Source organism: Ochlerotatus camptorhynchus, unplaced genomic scaffold (genome assembly GCF_037179485.1).
Source record: "Ochlerotatus camptorhynchus isolate MF236.1 unplaced genomic scaffold, CSIRO-AGI_Acam_v1.1 ptg000267l, whole genome shotgun sequence".
In the NCBI taxonomy this organism is placed as follows: domain Eukaryota; kingdom Metazoa; phylum Arthropoda; class Insecta; order Diptera; family Culicidae; genus Ochlerotatus; species Ochlerotatus camptorhynchus.
The window spans coordinates 2,889,664-2,904,090 of NW_027040757.1; the positions used below are offsets into that span (position 1 = coordinate 2,889,664).

The following is a 14,427-nucleotide window of genomic DNA, read 5'->3' on the forward strand; positions in this document are numbered from 1 at the left end:
GTGGAAAACTAATAATTCTCAATTAAGCATTCAAAACTGCATGCCAAACGCTGTCTATATCTAGAAGAGCAACTCCAGTTGAGCAGCCTTCAGTTTTTTTTTTTTGAACGAATTAAATTGGTAACCCTTAAGAGTTGATGAGCAGTTGAATGCCTATGGCGAAATCAAAACTGCTCATATCCAAAAATGGAGTTCGCATTGATGTGAACGGACCTATTGGACGGTAGCTTAAAGCTTTAGCTGGATTTTTATCCGGCTTCAAAATTGGAACAACTCGTCATTTTGAAAAATTCGGTGAGGGTCAAAACTTGGTTCATTACCATCAACTAGTCAAATTATGCAAATGTCCATGGAATTCCTTAAGGTTAAATCTGAAATTTTGTTTATTTTTTCGCTATATGGCAATTTTGTTCAATAAAAATATTATGTTTAGCACTCCCGGAATTAAGACGTGAATTTCACTGGCAGTTGTTGGATCGTGTTTTCATTATAATTGAAGCTTACGTGATTAAAGTTTATGATTATACCTAAAAACAATACATATTCTTAAGTGGTGCAGATTTACGCCTATAGATCAGTGGATGCCCGTTCGAATCCCGATCATGTGAAAAGATTATTTTTGTCTTACAAATACATTTCAGATTTAAAGTAAACCACAATTATTAGATGTGCATCCTACAAATCTTACTCCGCATCGTTTTGGAAATTCGTCAGAGACAACAAGTGCGATCGTACGACGAGAACCTGCCTGCCGTACGTCTTTCTCAGGAGTACTGACATTATTGAACAACCTGGATGTTTCGAAGGGAGCTGATATAGATGGCTTGCCTCCTTTCATCATCAACATTTGTGCACTACAACTAATGACTTCCGTTACCTTGATATCCAATCAATCTCTATTAAAAGGTAATTTCCCAACCATGTGGAAAACTGATTAAATGGTGCCAATTCACAAAACTGGTAACCTAAATCGCGTAGAAAACTATCGAGGCATTTCGAAACATTGCTGTCTCGGTAAGTTTTTCGAGAAGCTAGTTCACCAATTCTCGATTAATTTTTCGAAGGGACGTATCAGCTTTCGTAAACCATGCATTTGATCGTCGGTTTGGCGTAACTAGTGGCTCACCGACGGATACTAACACCACTATAAGGTAGGGGGAAATTTCCCCTATCTGATGGTAGTGTTAGCATGCGTGGGCGAGGTACCAATTACGTCAAATCGACGATCAAATGCATGGTTTACGATCCCACCGAAAAAGTAATCGAGAATTGTTATACAATGCAGCTAAACCAATAATATGTGAGCTACATCATGGTTTCGTCGAACGGAGATCAACAACGACTAATTTGTTACACCAACACACTGTTCCACGAAGTAGAGGCTCGTCGTCAGGTTGACTCAGTTTATGTAGATTTTTCTAAGGCCTTTGACACAGTTCCACACACTCATAGCAAACTGAGATTCAACGAACACATTTCTACGATAGGCATTCGCTATCCTATCGCTATCCAATTGAATTTATAGTCAACCCATCTTAAAATATATAGTTTAGTGCTATTAATCTCCCTATCAAAATTCAAAATATGCTTTGAAGTCATTGGTACGATGCATACTTAACTACACCACACCTGTGTGGACACCGTATCAATCTAAACAAATCAGCAAGTTACAGTGAGTTCCGAAATATTTCATTCGATTTACTCTCCGTCACCTACCATGGAACGATGGAACACACCTGCCGCCTTATACCTCACGTTGCTTATTACTTGACCTGGAGACGCTGTCTGCCAGACGATTCTTCGACATTCTTAGGGATCGTATCGATTGGCCTGCTCTGCGTCAGCTTATCAACTACAACGCTCCATCTCGTTCACTTCGTACTCATGATGCGCTTTACGTACCTCATCATACAACAAGCTATGCACACACACTACGAAAAAGTCATGTAAATTTCGGTTCCCTGGGACCGACAAAATCATTTTAAATAAAAGATTCTCTTCATCCAAAAGCTTATATTTCGGTTTTAGAACACTTAATTTTACATGAAATGTTTGATTACAATCCATGATTCACATCCAATATTTCTAAGTGTGCACAACAACCCTCTGAGTACATGTATACGTGCTTTTAACACTGTTTATGATCAGTTTGACTTTAACATTAGTAAAAATGTGTTCATATGTGTATATAGAAATTTAGATTAAGTTGTAGTCCGAACGATTACATCGAAGATGAAGAAATAAATAAAGGCTGAACTACAGCTGAAATAGATTGTTATTCAGGCATTAAGCTCATAACTGATATTATTTTGAAGCTTTTGGCTGATTGAATTAACCAAATTCAGATTAAGAGCTTCATACAGAATAACTGAGGTTAAGTAAAACAATTATTAAAACTCAAGCTAAACTGAAATCGTCGAAGGAGCACTTTTGAAGCATAAAATGTTTGCCTGGAAAGACACCTGGAATTCCAACCACGATATTCTGCTTAGCTATACACTTAGAAAAATTAATGTCAATTTAGGTGCTCTGAGAGTGACATATACGAGCGTCTTTTTTGACATAAGTTTGAGTCATAATAGACGCGAAATATAGCACAATCAAACCTTGTTTTCGTCGAGCAACGAACTTTTCAGTCTCGGAACACTTAAAATTACATGACATGATTATTTACATCTCATCGTTTATGTCAAAGATGGATTCCGTCTCGTTATTAGTTATTTCTAAGTGTGTAGCAAAACCGGTTGCTACTAGGCCATTGAGCTCCTTACATCACATCCAATTTCAACGAACGACGATCATCATATTCCGCATGCAACTTTTCGAATGGAATTGATTTAATATATAATGTAATTATGGATACAATATTGATGGGTCCCGAGCTTATACAAATTTTCAAAGTTGGTCACAGTTTTAGAATCGCAGTATTCGAGAATAAATGGTTTGAGGATTTCAATATAAAGAACTGTTCGAATAGCAAATTCACTCTTTCCAGATTGTTTGTAAAGTTATATCAGTTTAAAATAAATATACTACCCACTAAAAATCAACATTTACCTGTACATTCACGGTTACGGTTTTTCCAATCCAAAAAGCAATCACAGAAAAAAAAACAGTACCGATGAAATTATAACTCGTTTTTTCTTCCAACCTCACTCGTGGTATGAACCATTCCCTAGCGCACATACACTCGCACAAAAACGCGCACGCGTTTCAACTTTTCCTTTTTGCTGTTTCTTCTTCCCCCCTTCTCAAACTAATTCCAATCCCCGACTTTGGAGCCGCCACGTCAAAAGTCGAAAAACCACGCGTCGACTACGAACGAACGAATCTCTCCGGCAGGCGAACAACCGAAATTATTCATAAGCACCGCTCGACACTTTCCGTTTGCAACACTTTTTCCATAAATTTTTCATCATTATTTTCACCACTGCTGCTGCTGGTGCTGCTCCTGCTGATGCCACTAGTGCAAGCGATGGTGATGAGCATAGTAGAGGCTTCTAGCCCGGACGGTGTGTGGTTGCGTGGCTCGGTGATGCAACTTTCACATAATGGTACCCGCGCGCCGACACATCGCAGGGCGCATCACTTGACTGACGACGGTGGGGGTGGATATGATGGACCACGAATTTGAATCCTAACACACGGCTCAACGAACGAACGGACGGACTCTTCCGGATGATGACCTAGAAAGGGTGGAAATGAGAGAGAGAGAAAAATTAATGAGTGCACTTTTTTGCGTTCACTCTTGTTCGAACGGGGATTGAACTCACGGTATGAATAATTTATGTGAGCATACGGAATTGCGGTATAATTTTGGGTTCCGGTGAAAGACCAGGCTTCCCGCATAGGAATGGGGCTTTGCTGGCAAATGCATATAGTGAAATATTTTCGACAGAATAGTACGATATTCGATATTGAATAGGTTCCATGATCACCCTTTCTGAAATTACGCTCAAAGCGTTTTGACATGTTATGTCACCAGGACAGGTGTTTCCGATTGATGGTGTAACATTCCACGACATGATTTTGCCTTTCACTTTCGTAATCAGCTTACCTCGTCTTATAACACACGTCATGTGATACTACCATGGACATGGCCTAAGCCTAATCGATTGAACCTGGAAAACGGCTCACATTTCATAGTCCCTCGGTACACATTCCGAGCGCAAACGATACAAGATAAAACAAAAGCATAGCTACTTCCACGAGCACAAAGTTCCTCCCCAGTTAAAGTGCCATAAACATAAATTGACGCAAATTTAAAGCCACACCAAACCAACGCATCTTATCCTTGCTGTCAGCCCGGACAGAATTCGACGAAGAAAACTCTGGAAATAACTCCGCGTTAAAACAGAATATCCATAAATAAAAATAAAACTGCAATATACGCACTTGGTGTTCTCCAGCCACAGAACTCTCTCTCACGCCCAAATAGCCACGGGCAAACTTAGAGTTCCCTTTCCTCACGTTCAACCACGCACTCTTCCTATAACCCCTTGCTCTACCGTCGTCGCATACTGGGGCAGACCAGGCAAACTATTGGACAAAACCTCGTTTTGTTTTTTGACGTCGGACTACGTCTATATGGGGGTACACTTTGTGAAAACCGAAAATGGAACATGTAACAAAATTATGAAAGATTTTGAACGTTAATTACTCAGCTGCTTCTGGACCAATTTCAATAATTTTATACCCAAATGATCAGAAATATTTCTACACATCCGTCAAATCAAAGACTTTATCATTTTTCAAAATGTCACTATTGAAAATTCCACGAATGCGCAACTGTTGCTATGATAATTAAAATGATCACCGATTGACTGCGAAAAGCGATTTCCCTATAAAAGATTTCAAAGTTGAATTCCATCGTGTCTCACCAAACGGTGTTTATTTAATCACCGCGTGGTGAGTGGTGGTGTTCTTCAGTACACAACGAAAGGCTGCTTGCAAGCAGTGACCTGCAGTCCAAATGAGCATCCATAGAAGGAGGAAGAAGCCGCACCTCTATTGATCGAAATCAGTTGCTCTTGGTGAGTCGCTGTGCGCCATCTATGCCAAGCGCGTCACACTCATTCCAAAAACATACAGCTCACCAGCCTCATCTGTGTTTAACATCTTAATAGCTCAGCATTGCTCAAACATCACGACAAAACGGTCCTTTTCAGGACCACCATACATTAGTAAAAGAGTAGTTTTTGGACATTTGTCAAGGTCATCAAGCGGATGTCAGTTCTCATATCAAGATAGAGTAAGGGCGGAAAAGTTTTTGTAAACAATGACTTCTTTCGACGATTTCTTTCAACATCACCATCAGGTAGAGTAAGACTTCCCCTACCCGACGGTAATGTTGGTTTGCGTGGGCATGCCTTGAATTCCTAAAAATCATCAAGAGAAGTCATTGTTTACAAAAGCTGTTTCACCAAATTCCAGCTCTATCTAGATATGTTTAAATCTAACACACCATGTACTTTATGGCAACATTGGGGGTGCTATTTCAAAAACCAAAGTCGGTCGCGGCATGAAAGTGGTCTGATTTGGATGCAGAGATGATGGATTTTAATTCTAAAGGTGAAAGTTAACGCTTTTCCGTTGATACTGAATCTACATCCGTTCAAACCACACCCAAATTCGAAATGCACCAATACCAACAAGCATTGCAAATAAGAAAAATGGGAAGTATTGAAATTTTGAACATATTCGTAAACACAATATTTTTGTATAATTATAATATTATAAACTACTGGTATGACAACTTCAATTCCAAGATTCCAAGTTCAGTGTAGTCCTACAAATGCTCAGAGAAATCTTCCGTAGTTTAGGGAAAGCCTGCCAAACTTCAGCGAAGTCCTGATGAAGTTCAGGAAAGTCCTTCTGAAGTTCAGGGAGGTTCTGCCGATGTTCAGGGAAGTTTTTCCGAACTATAGGAAAGTCCTACCAATGTTCAAAGAACTCCTGCCGAAGTTCAGAGAAATTCTACCGAAGTTCAGGGAAATCCTACTGAAGTTCAGGGAAGGGCTGCCGAAGTTCGGAGAAGTTCTGCCGAAGTGCAGGGAAGGGCTGCTGAAGTTCAGGGAATTCCTTTCATGTCGATTCTCGGAAATCAGGGAAGTCCTGATGAAGTACAGGGAACTCATGCCGAAGATCAGGGAAGGCCTGCCGAACCTCAGGGAAGTCCTGTCGTAGTTCAGGGAAGGCTTGTCAAAGTTCAGAGCTAAAGTTTTTTTTTTACAAACGCAACGCAATGCACGCAAAGAGAAAAAATAAAAGTTTTCGGATTATGACTTTTCAGTGCTTTTTCAGTTTAACGGTGGATCAAAACGCAAGAATGTTTTATGTCCAATGTTTTAGTTTTAAAACTTGGACTTCTTCAGAGTATATAATGTGTTACTGGAGATCCCAAGCCCTGGATCGGAACGTTGACGATTAAAAACTGAAAACTTTTTTTTTTCTGAAAGCCGAAATAAAATGACAAGTCTAGACTTTTCTGAAGTTTACGAAGCGCTTCCCGGAAGATAACTGCCGTGAAGATCTCGGAACTTCAATCATGTTCTCTACGCCTGAATTTCTCAAACTTTTTAAAAAATATGACACAATTTTCCTGAACATAATTGATCTAAGATAAAGTTATTCGATCTATCCTGAGCTCCCACATTTTTTCTGTTGTTTTCAATACTGTAATGCTAATGTAAAGTCGGTAAATGCTGGGTAATGGGCAAAACAGATCCCATTGAGTTTACTAGCCTCTTCCCAGCAACTCCTATCCTTACCTCCCAGTGGTACCGGCCCGGAACTGTGAGCAACCTTAGCGAAGATCGGGTAACCAACCCCGGTGGGAACTTTGGTCATAGGCTGACAGGGAAGGGGGGGGGGGGTGTTTGTTTCGGCAAGTCTGAGCGTCTGTTCTCCAGGAGGAGCGGCTCAAATAGCGTCTGTTCCCCATGTTAGGGGCGGCTGATCTACGTCCAAATGCCAGTGAAGGACTCTAAGCACAACTGTGCACCCTGGTACTCCGAAAAGTTAGGGGGTTGGTGTCAGGCCCTGCGAACCTGCCGTAAAAAAACATTTCAACGGAAAATCAGCAACAGAGGAATACGAACCAAGACCAACGGCAACGACCCCAGCGACGAAATAGGCGACGACCTCAGCGATTGGAAACTCGGCACGTGGAACTGTCGGTCTCTCAATTTCATCGGGAGCACCCGAATACTCGCCAATCTACTGAAGGACCGCGGATTTGGCATCGTAGCGCTGCAGGAGGTGTGTTGGACAGGATCCATGGTGCGAACGTTTAGAGGTAATCATACCATCTACCAGAGTTGCGGCAACACACGCGAGCTGGGCACAGCTTTCATCGTGATGGGCGAAATGCAGAAGCGCGTGATCGGTTGGTGGCCGATCGACGAAAGAATGTGCAGGTTGAGGATCAAGGGCCGATTCTTCAACTTTAGCATATTCAACGTGCACAGCCCTCACTCCGGAAGCACTGATGATAACAAGGAAGCATTTTACGCGCAGCTCGACCGCGAGTACGATCGCTGCCCAAGCCACGACGTTAAGATCATCATAGGAGACCTAAACGCTCAGGTAGGCCAGGAGGAGAAATTCAGACTGACGATTGGAAAGTTCAGCGCCCACCAGCTGACGAACGGGAACGGCCTACGACTCATCGATTTTGCCACCTCCAAGAACATGGCCATACGAAGCACCTTTTTCCAACACAGCCTCCCTTATCGTTACACCTGGAGATCACCAAAGCAGACGGAATAGCAAATCAACCACGTTCTGATTGATGGACGGCACTTCTCCGACATTATCGACGTCAGGACCTATCGTGGCGCTAACATCGACACTGACCACTAGCTGGTGATGGTCAAACTGCGTCATCAACAATGTACGCGTACCGACGCCCGCCACGGTACAACCTAGAACGACTGAAGCAACCGGATGTCACCTTAGCATACGCGCAGAATCTCGAGGCAGCGTTGCCGGATGAGGGCGAACTTGATGTGCCCCCTCTAGAGGACTGCTGGAGTACAGTAAAAGCAGCCATCACCGACGCAGCCGAGAGCACCATCGGCGGAATGAATGGTTCGACGAGGAGTGCAGAGCGATTTTGGAGGAGAAGAAAGCAACGCGGGCGGTAATGCTGCAGCATGGAACCCGACAGAACGTGGAACGGTATAAACAGAAGCGGAAACAGCAGACCCGCATCTTTCGGGAGAAAAAAAAAACGCCACCTGGAAGAAGCGGAGCGCGAGGAAATGGAACTGCTGTGCCGTTCCCAAGAATCACGGAAGTTCTATCAGACGCTCAAAACATCCCGCAACGGCTTCGTGCCGCGAGCCGAAATGTGCAAGGATAAGGACGGGAGCCTCTTGACGGACGGACGTGAGGTGATTGAAAGGTGGAAGCAGCACTTCGATGCCCACCTGAATGGGAAGGAGAACGTAGGCACGGAAGACCAGTGCAATGGAGGAAACGACTACGTCAGTGCAGCACAGGACGGAACTGACCCAACTCCAACGCTGAAGGAAGTTAAGGATGCCATTCAGCAGCTCAAAAACAACAAAGCAGCTGATAAGGATGGTATCGCAGCCGACCTCATCAAGATGGGCCCAGAAAAGTTGGCCACCTGCCTGCACCGGATGATAGTCAGGATCTGGGAAACAGAACAGCTACCGGAGGAGTGGAAGGAGGGGGTAATCTGCCGCATTCACAAGAAAGGTGACCATTTGGAATGTGAGAACTTCAGAGCGATCACCATTTTGAATGCCGCCAACAAAGTGCTATCCCAGATCATCTTCCGTCGTCTATCACCTAAAATGACCGAGTTCGTGGGAAGTTATCAAGCCGGCTTCATCGACGGCCGATCGCCAACGGACCAGATCTTCACCGTACGGCAAATCCTCCAGAAATGCCCTGAATACCAGGTCCCAACGAGAACGGCTTTCCTGGAAAGCTGATCAGACTGATCAAAGCAACGATGGACGGTGTACAAAACTGCGTAAGGGTTTCGGGTGAACTATCCAGTTCATTCGAATCTCGCCGGGGACTGGGACAAGGTGACGGATTCTCATGCCTACTCTTCAACATCGCTCTAGAAGGTGTAATACGACGAGCCGGGCTCAACAGCCGGGGTACGATTTTCACGAAATCCGGCCAATTTGTGTGATTCGCGGACGACATGGACATTATCACAAGAACATTTGGAACGGTGGCAGAACTATACACCCGCCTGAAACACGAAGCAGCAAAAGTCGGACTGGTGGTGAGTGCGTCAAAAACAAAGTACATGCTAGTAGGCGGAACCGAACATGACAGGATTCGTCTAGGAAGTAATGTCACGATAGACGGGGATACCTTCGAGGTAGTGGAGGAATTCGTTTACCTTGGATCCTTAATGACGGCTGACAACAATGTGAGTCGTGAAATACGAAGGCGCATCATCAGTGGAAGTCGTGCCTACTACGGGCTCCAGAAGAAACTACGGTCAAAAAAGATTCACCCCCGCACCAAATGTACCATGTACAGAACGCTAATAAGACCGGTGGTCCTCTATGGACACGAAACCTGCAAGCACTCGGAGTTTTTGAGCGACGATCTTCGGCGGTATGTAGGAGAACGGTGAGTGGCGACGAAGAATGAACCACGAGCTCGCTGCACTCTACGGCGAATCCAGCATCCAGAAGGTGGCCAAAGCCGGAAGGATGCGGTGGGCAGGGCATGTTGCAAGAATGCCGGACAACAACCCTGCAAAGTTGGTGTTCGCTACTGATCCGGTTGGCAGAAGAAGGCGTGGAGCGCAGAGAGCACGATGGGCGGACCAGGTAGAGCGTGATCTAGCGAGCATTAGGCATGACCGAGGATGGAGAGCGGCAGCTGCAAACCGAGTATTGTGGCGTACTATTGTTGATTATGGCTTATCTTAAATGTGATGCTGTACAAATAAATGTATGTATGTATGCTAATGTAAATTCCTTTAAAATCTCTATATTCCCCTGAAGATTCCTTAATTTTCTTTTACGTTTCGTAATTTTTCAGGTAGGTCTTGGAACTTCTCAAGCGTTCCAAGAGTTTTCCGAGGCAAGTTGGAAGAAACTTTCAGAAAAGTTTAGAGAAACCTGCAGAAGTCGGCAGACATTTCCGGGCATGTCAGCAGGACCTCTGGGGAACTGGCTCAAAATAAGGATTTGGCAGAAATTTAATTTGTGAACTGTATAAAGTGATTTTAGTGCATAAATCATAAATTATTGAAATTCCTATAAAGGGATTAAAAATGTTAATCGCTGTGTGATTTCTAGCTGTACCTGAAGGTAAATTTGTGTAATTAATTGACGAATAGATAGCTTAAAAGTTAAATTTGAATAGCACAGTAAACACCAAATGAAATAACAAGCGATTACCTCAATTGTGAATTTTTTTGGTCCGCTTAGAACCCTCTACGGGACCTGATCACTGTTTGGACGGTCCACGAAACGAATTGGATAATTCCGTACCACTGTGTGTTTGTGTGGCATCCTGTTGACATCCGCTGTGGGAAATATCGTAAGTCAATGCCCCTTTTTGGACCCACCGAGTCAAGGTCAGAACCACTTTTTCTGTAAATATGAGTTCGAAAAACTCCCTGTAAATAGTTGTGACGTCACCATAGCTTTAAGAGAAGATTGAAATCCCAACTTAAATATAATGAATTTCAAGTAGTTGAACTTTTCTTCAAAGCTTTGTAGTTCATTTTATCGATTTGGAGAGTCATTCACATTGGGTGACAGGGTTTAAGACACTAGTTTTCTCATTCATTTGCTGAGTAGATTTCAGTTAGTTTTAGTATTATTAAAGTGAATTGAATCGGCTCTCGTAAACGCTAATTGGGATCGTTGTTTAAGCATTATTAACCCACCCTGAAGAGAGCCTCTAGCCAGGACTCCAGAACAGCATCAGCAGTCTCTCGATTATGAGAGTAGCGCTTAAGCTCCTGTTGCAAAGAGCATAAAACATTCATTACACTCAGAAGAAACTCCGGAAGAAAGTCAGAAGAAATCAAAGAAATTTAAAAGAAAAAAATATGGAGAATTCGGATGACACTTCCTGGAGTAGTTGGATTTGACATCTCGAACAAGTTAACTCCCAGAGAATTCGGACGAAACTAGATCAAAACGTTGCCGAAGATATTGAAACCTCTATGACCTGAATTTGAACAGCTATGAGGTTTTGTCCGCAATTTTTTATAATCTTCCCCACCGTGCGTCGGTCGGTTCACTCCCCGCTGTTGCCGAAAAGTGCCACCCACCAAGCGATTTAAAATCATTCTTGCCACAAGTTTAACTGCCTCCCACCCTGCAGTGTTTCCTAAAAGTCTCAATCCAAGAGCTTCGACTACGCTGCGGTGACAGGCTAAGCGTGCAACCACCAACCAACCAGCCACCGTCGTCGTCGGTCGCGCAATGGGAGCTTTATTTTTGCAAGCTTTTAGTCCACCGAAAAAAAAAAAAAAAACTTTTGGAAAGCAGCATGCGGTCTTCGCTTGGGCGAGTGAGTGTGTCTCTAGTATCGCTGTTTGGTGAGGGGGAGGTTAGCAATGGCTTCCTCCTTTCCTGATGCTCCCCGGGGCGACGACGCATAAATTTACCGGCTAACATAAATAAAATAAAAATCGAATGGCATTATCACTGGCGGCGGAGTTTCTGTATGGATGTGTAGTTGCACCCCGAGGGTGAGGAAAGAGCAATGGATAAGGGTGATGTATTTTTTCGCTGTTGTTAAGGTGTGAACATTGGGCCGCAGATAGCTTTGTTAATATAGGCACGGTATTACCTAGCCGGAGGTGGCGGGTTTTATTCCCGGTCTTCTTCAGGCAATATTTCGGGTTGGACATTGTCTCGACTTCCTTGGGCATAGAGTAGCATTGTGCTTGCCAGCTGGCTCGCAATTAATAACTGTGGAAATGCATCTAGAACACTAAGTTGGGAGCCGACAAAGCGCTCGCTACAGAAACGTAACAGCCTAGCAGAAGTATAAGGAAGGCGAAGGTCCCCTGAGGTCGTCGGCATAGACTATCAATTTAAGTTTTTTGAGAATGAAAGAACTATCGACTACTTTTTCGAAGGGACGTATCTGTTTTTGTAAACAATGCAATGCACTTGAAGCATTTCGTGGCTTACAGGAACGTTTAGCTGCCGTTTGTGCAGGAACCAAACGTATAACGCATCGTCAACCGCTGGATATCGAGGCTTCTTGAAAAGCTTTCGATTAGCTGTGAACCGATTGACACATGAAAAATTGTTTAGAGTTTGACAAGAATGCACTTACCAACATTTCCTTGAACTCCTTCGCGCGAATGATGCCCCTAACTGTCCCTCGCGTTTTTTTTTTTTGTATTTAAGCATTATTGATTTTATGGACATCCCTTGGTGTGCATCCTGAATTATTTTTGTTTTGTCGGTTAAAACAACATTGGAACGGTTCCTTGTTTTTTACAAGTTAATTCTTTAAGCCATTTTTGTGAATTTGTTTCGATCTGATTTAAGCCTGGAATGAATGTGTCTAAGCCATTGGTCTTATGTCAATAACAGTGTTTGGCAGAAGCTTAAAATCATTGTCAACTTCAACTGCTAATTTCTCGTGAGTAAAATTTACTTACACCTGTACACCACCGGTGGTGCAATGGTTGAACGTGAAAGACTTCCATCTTAAGCGGCTGCTCGCTTTTGCCTTGACCTGGGCCCAGCTCAGATTCCTATCGACTTGCTTTATTTCCTAGTTGAGGCTCTGCCGCCATGAGCCCCTGGGTCTGCCTCTACTACGATGCCCTGCCGGATTCCAATCCAGCGCTTGCTTGCAGATTTCGTGTGTGGCGACCCACCTCAACTATCACTCTCTAATTTCTGATGCTATCGGCTTCTAATGACATCGACGATGGAGCTGCTCGGCATTCGAGATCCAGTTGTGAGGCCACCAGGCACGAATTATATACCGCAGGCATCGGTTGATGAAGACCTGCAGCTTCTGAGGGTTCTCCGCTGATGCACACCACGCCTCGCTGGGGTATAACAACACAGATTGCACGTTCGAGTTGCAAGTTCAGATTTTGGTGCGTTGTCTCATGTGGGTTGATCTCCATACGTTTCGTAAACTCGCAAAGGCAGTCCTAGCCTTCTTGATTCGTGCACCTATGTCGCTCTTGATCCCACCGTCCGACGCTATTTGGCAGCAAGATATTAGAAACTTTCGACCTTCTCCACTGCTTGCCCCGCTACCGTAAAGTTGGAAGGGTTGCCCGTGTTGACATCCAACGATTTGGTCTTGTTGACGTTGATGGTGAGACCCACCGCAGAGGAGCGTTCGGCTAGGTCATTGAGCTTACTCTGCATATCAGAGCGCCGTTGTGCTAGTAGTGCAACATCATCAGCAACATCATCAGTAGTGGTGATAGTATACATCTTTGTCTCACACCAGCGACTACCCGGATAGGGTCAAAAAAGGCTCTGTTATGCACAACTCTGCTCGTAAAACCCTGATACTGCGATTCGATGAGATTGACGATTTTATCTGAAACTCCCTTGCGTTTCAGGGCGCCCCACAGATCAATCACGAGAAGCTGTTCAAAGTCGGTCGAAAGCTTTTTCGTAGTCAATGAATACCAAATACAGGGACTCTTGGAATGCATAGACCTGCTCCAGGATGATGCGAAGCGTGAAAATATAGTCCACACAAGATCTTCGATTCAGGATAACTTTGCACAGAACTTTGAGAACAATACACAGTAACATGATGCCTCGCCAATTGTCGTACACAGTCAGATCCCCCTTTTTTGGGACCTTCACTAAGATGCCCTGCATCCAGTTGGCCGGAAAAGTCGCGGTGTCCCAGATATTACAGAATAGTTGATGCAACATTTGAGCGGATAGCATGGGGTCAGCTTTGAGCATCTCTGCTGATATGCGATCGACCCCTGGAGCCTTGTTGGATTTCATGCTTCGGATAACTGCTTCAATCTCCTGCAGCGATGGGGCCTCGGAATTGACGCGAGTGATGCGCCGCACCCTAGGCGGATCATGCTGAGATGTTGATGGCTGGTTGGCCGTCGAAACTTGAAGAAGTTGTTCGAACTGCTCAAACCAGCGTTTCAACTGGTCAGTGGGGTCGGCAAGCAACTGTCCAGTCTAGTCCTTCTCTGGCATCCTCGGGTTCATCCTTGCTCCACTCAGGCGTCGTGAGATATCGTAGAGGAGGCGTATATTTCCAGTGTTTGCGGCTTTCTCATCTTCGTCGCTTGTCTCGTCTGCAAAAGCGCTTGACTTTTTTTTTCTAGAGCCGAGTACCGTTGACGGCCTTCGTTCTTGGCTCCTCTGGTTCTCGCGCGCCCTGTTGCGGCTTTTGCTTCTCTACGTTCCTACATTTTCCGCCTGGTTTCATCAGTGATCCACT

The 14,427-nt window shown here is 44.1% G+C and overlaps 1 protein-coding gene across 1 annotated transcript in view; it reads right to left on the reverse strand.

Moving 5' to 3' along the window:
• Window positions 1–14,427, reverse strand: part of LOC135705449 (hemicentin-1) — a 599,061-nt gene that overhangs the window by 370,960 nt on the left and 213,674 nt on the right. Inside the window, exon 2 of the mRNA XM_065227201.1 lies at window positions 3,058–3,686. The gene's annotated coding sequence lies outside the window, so the exon portion shown is untranslated. The remainder of the gene's footprint in view (window positions 1–3,057; window positions 3,687–14,427) is intronic.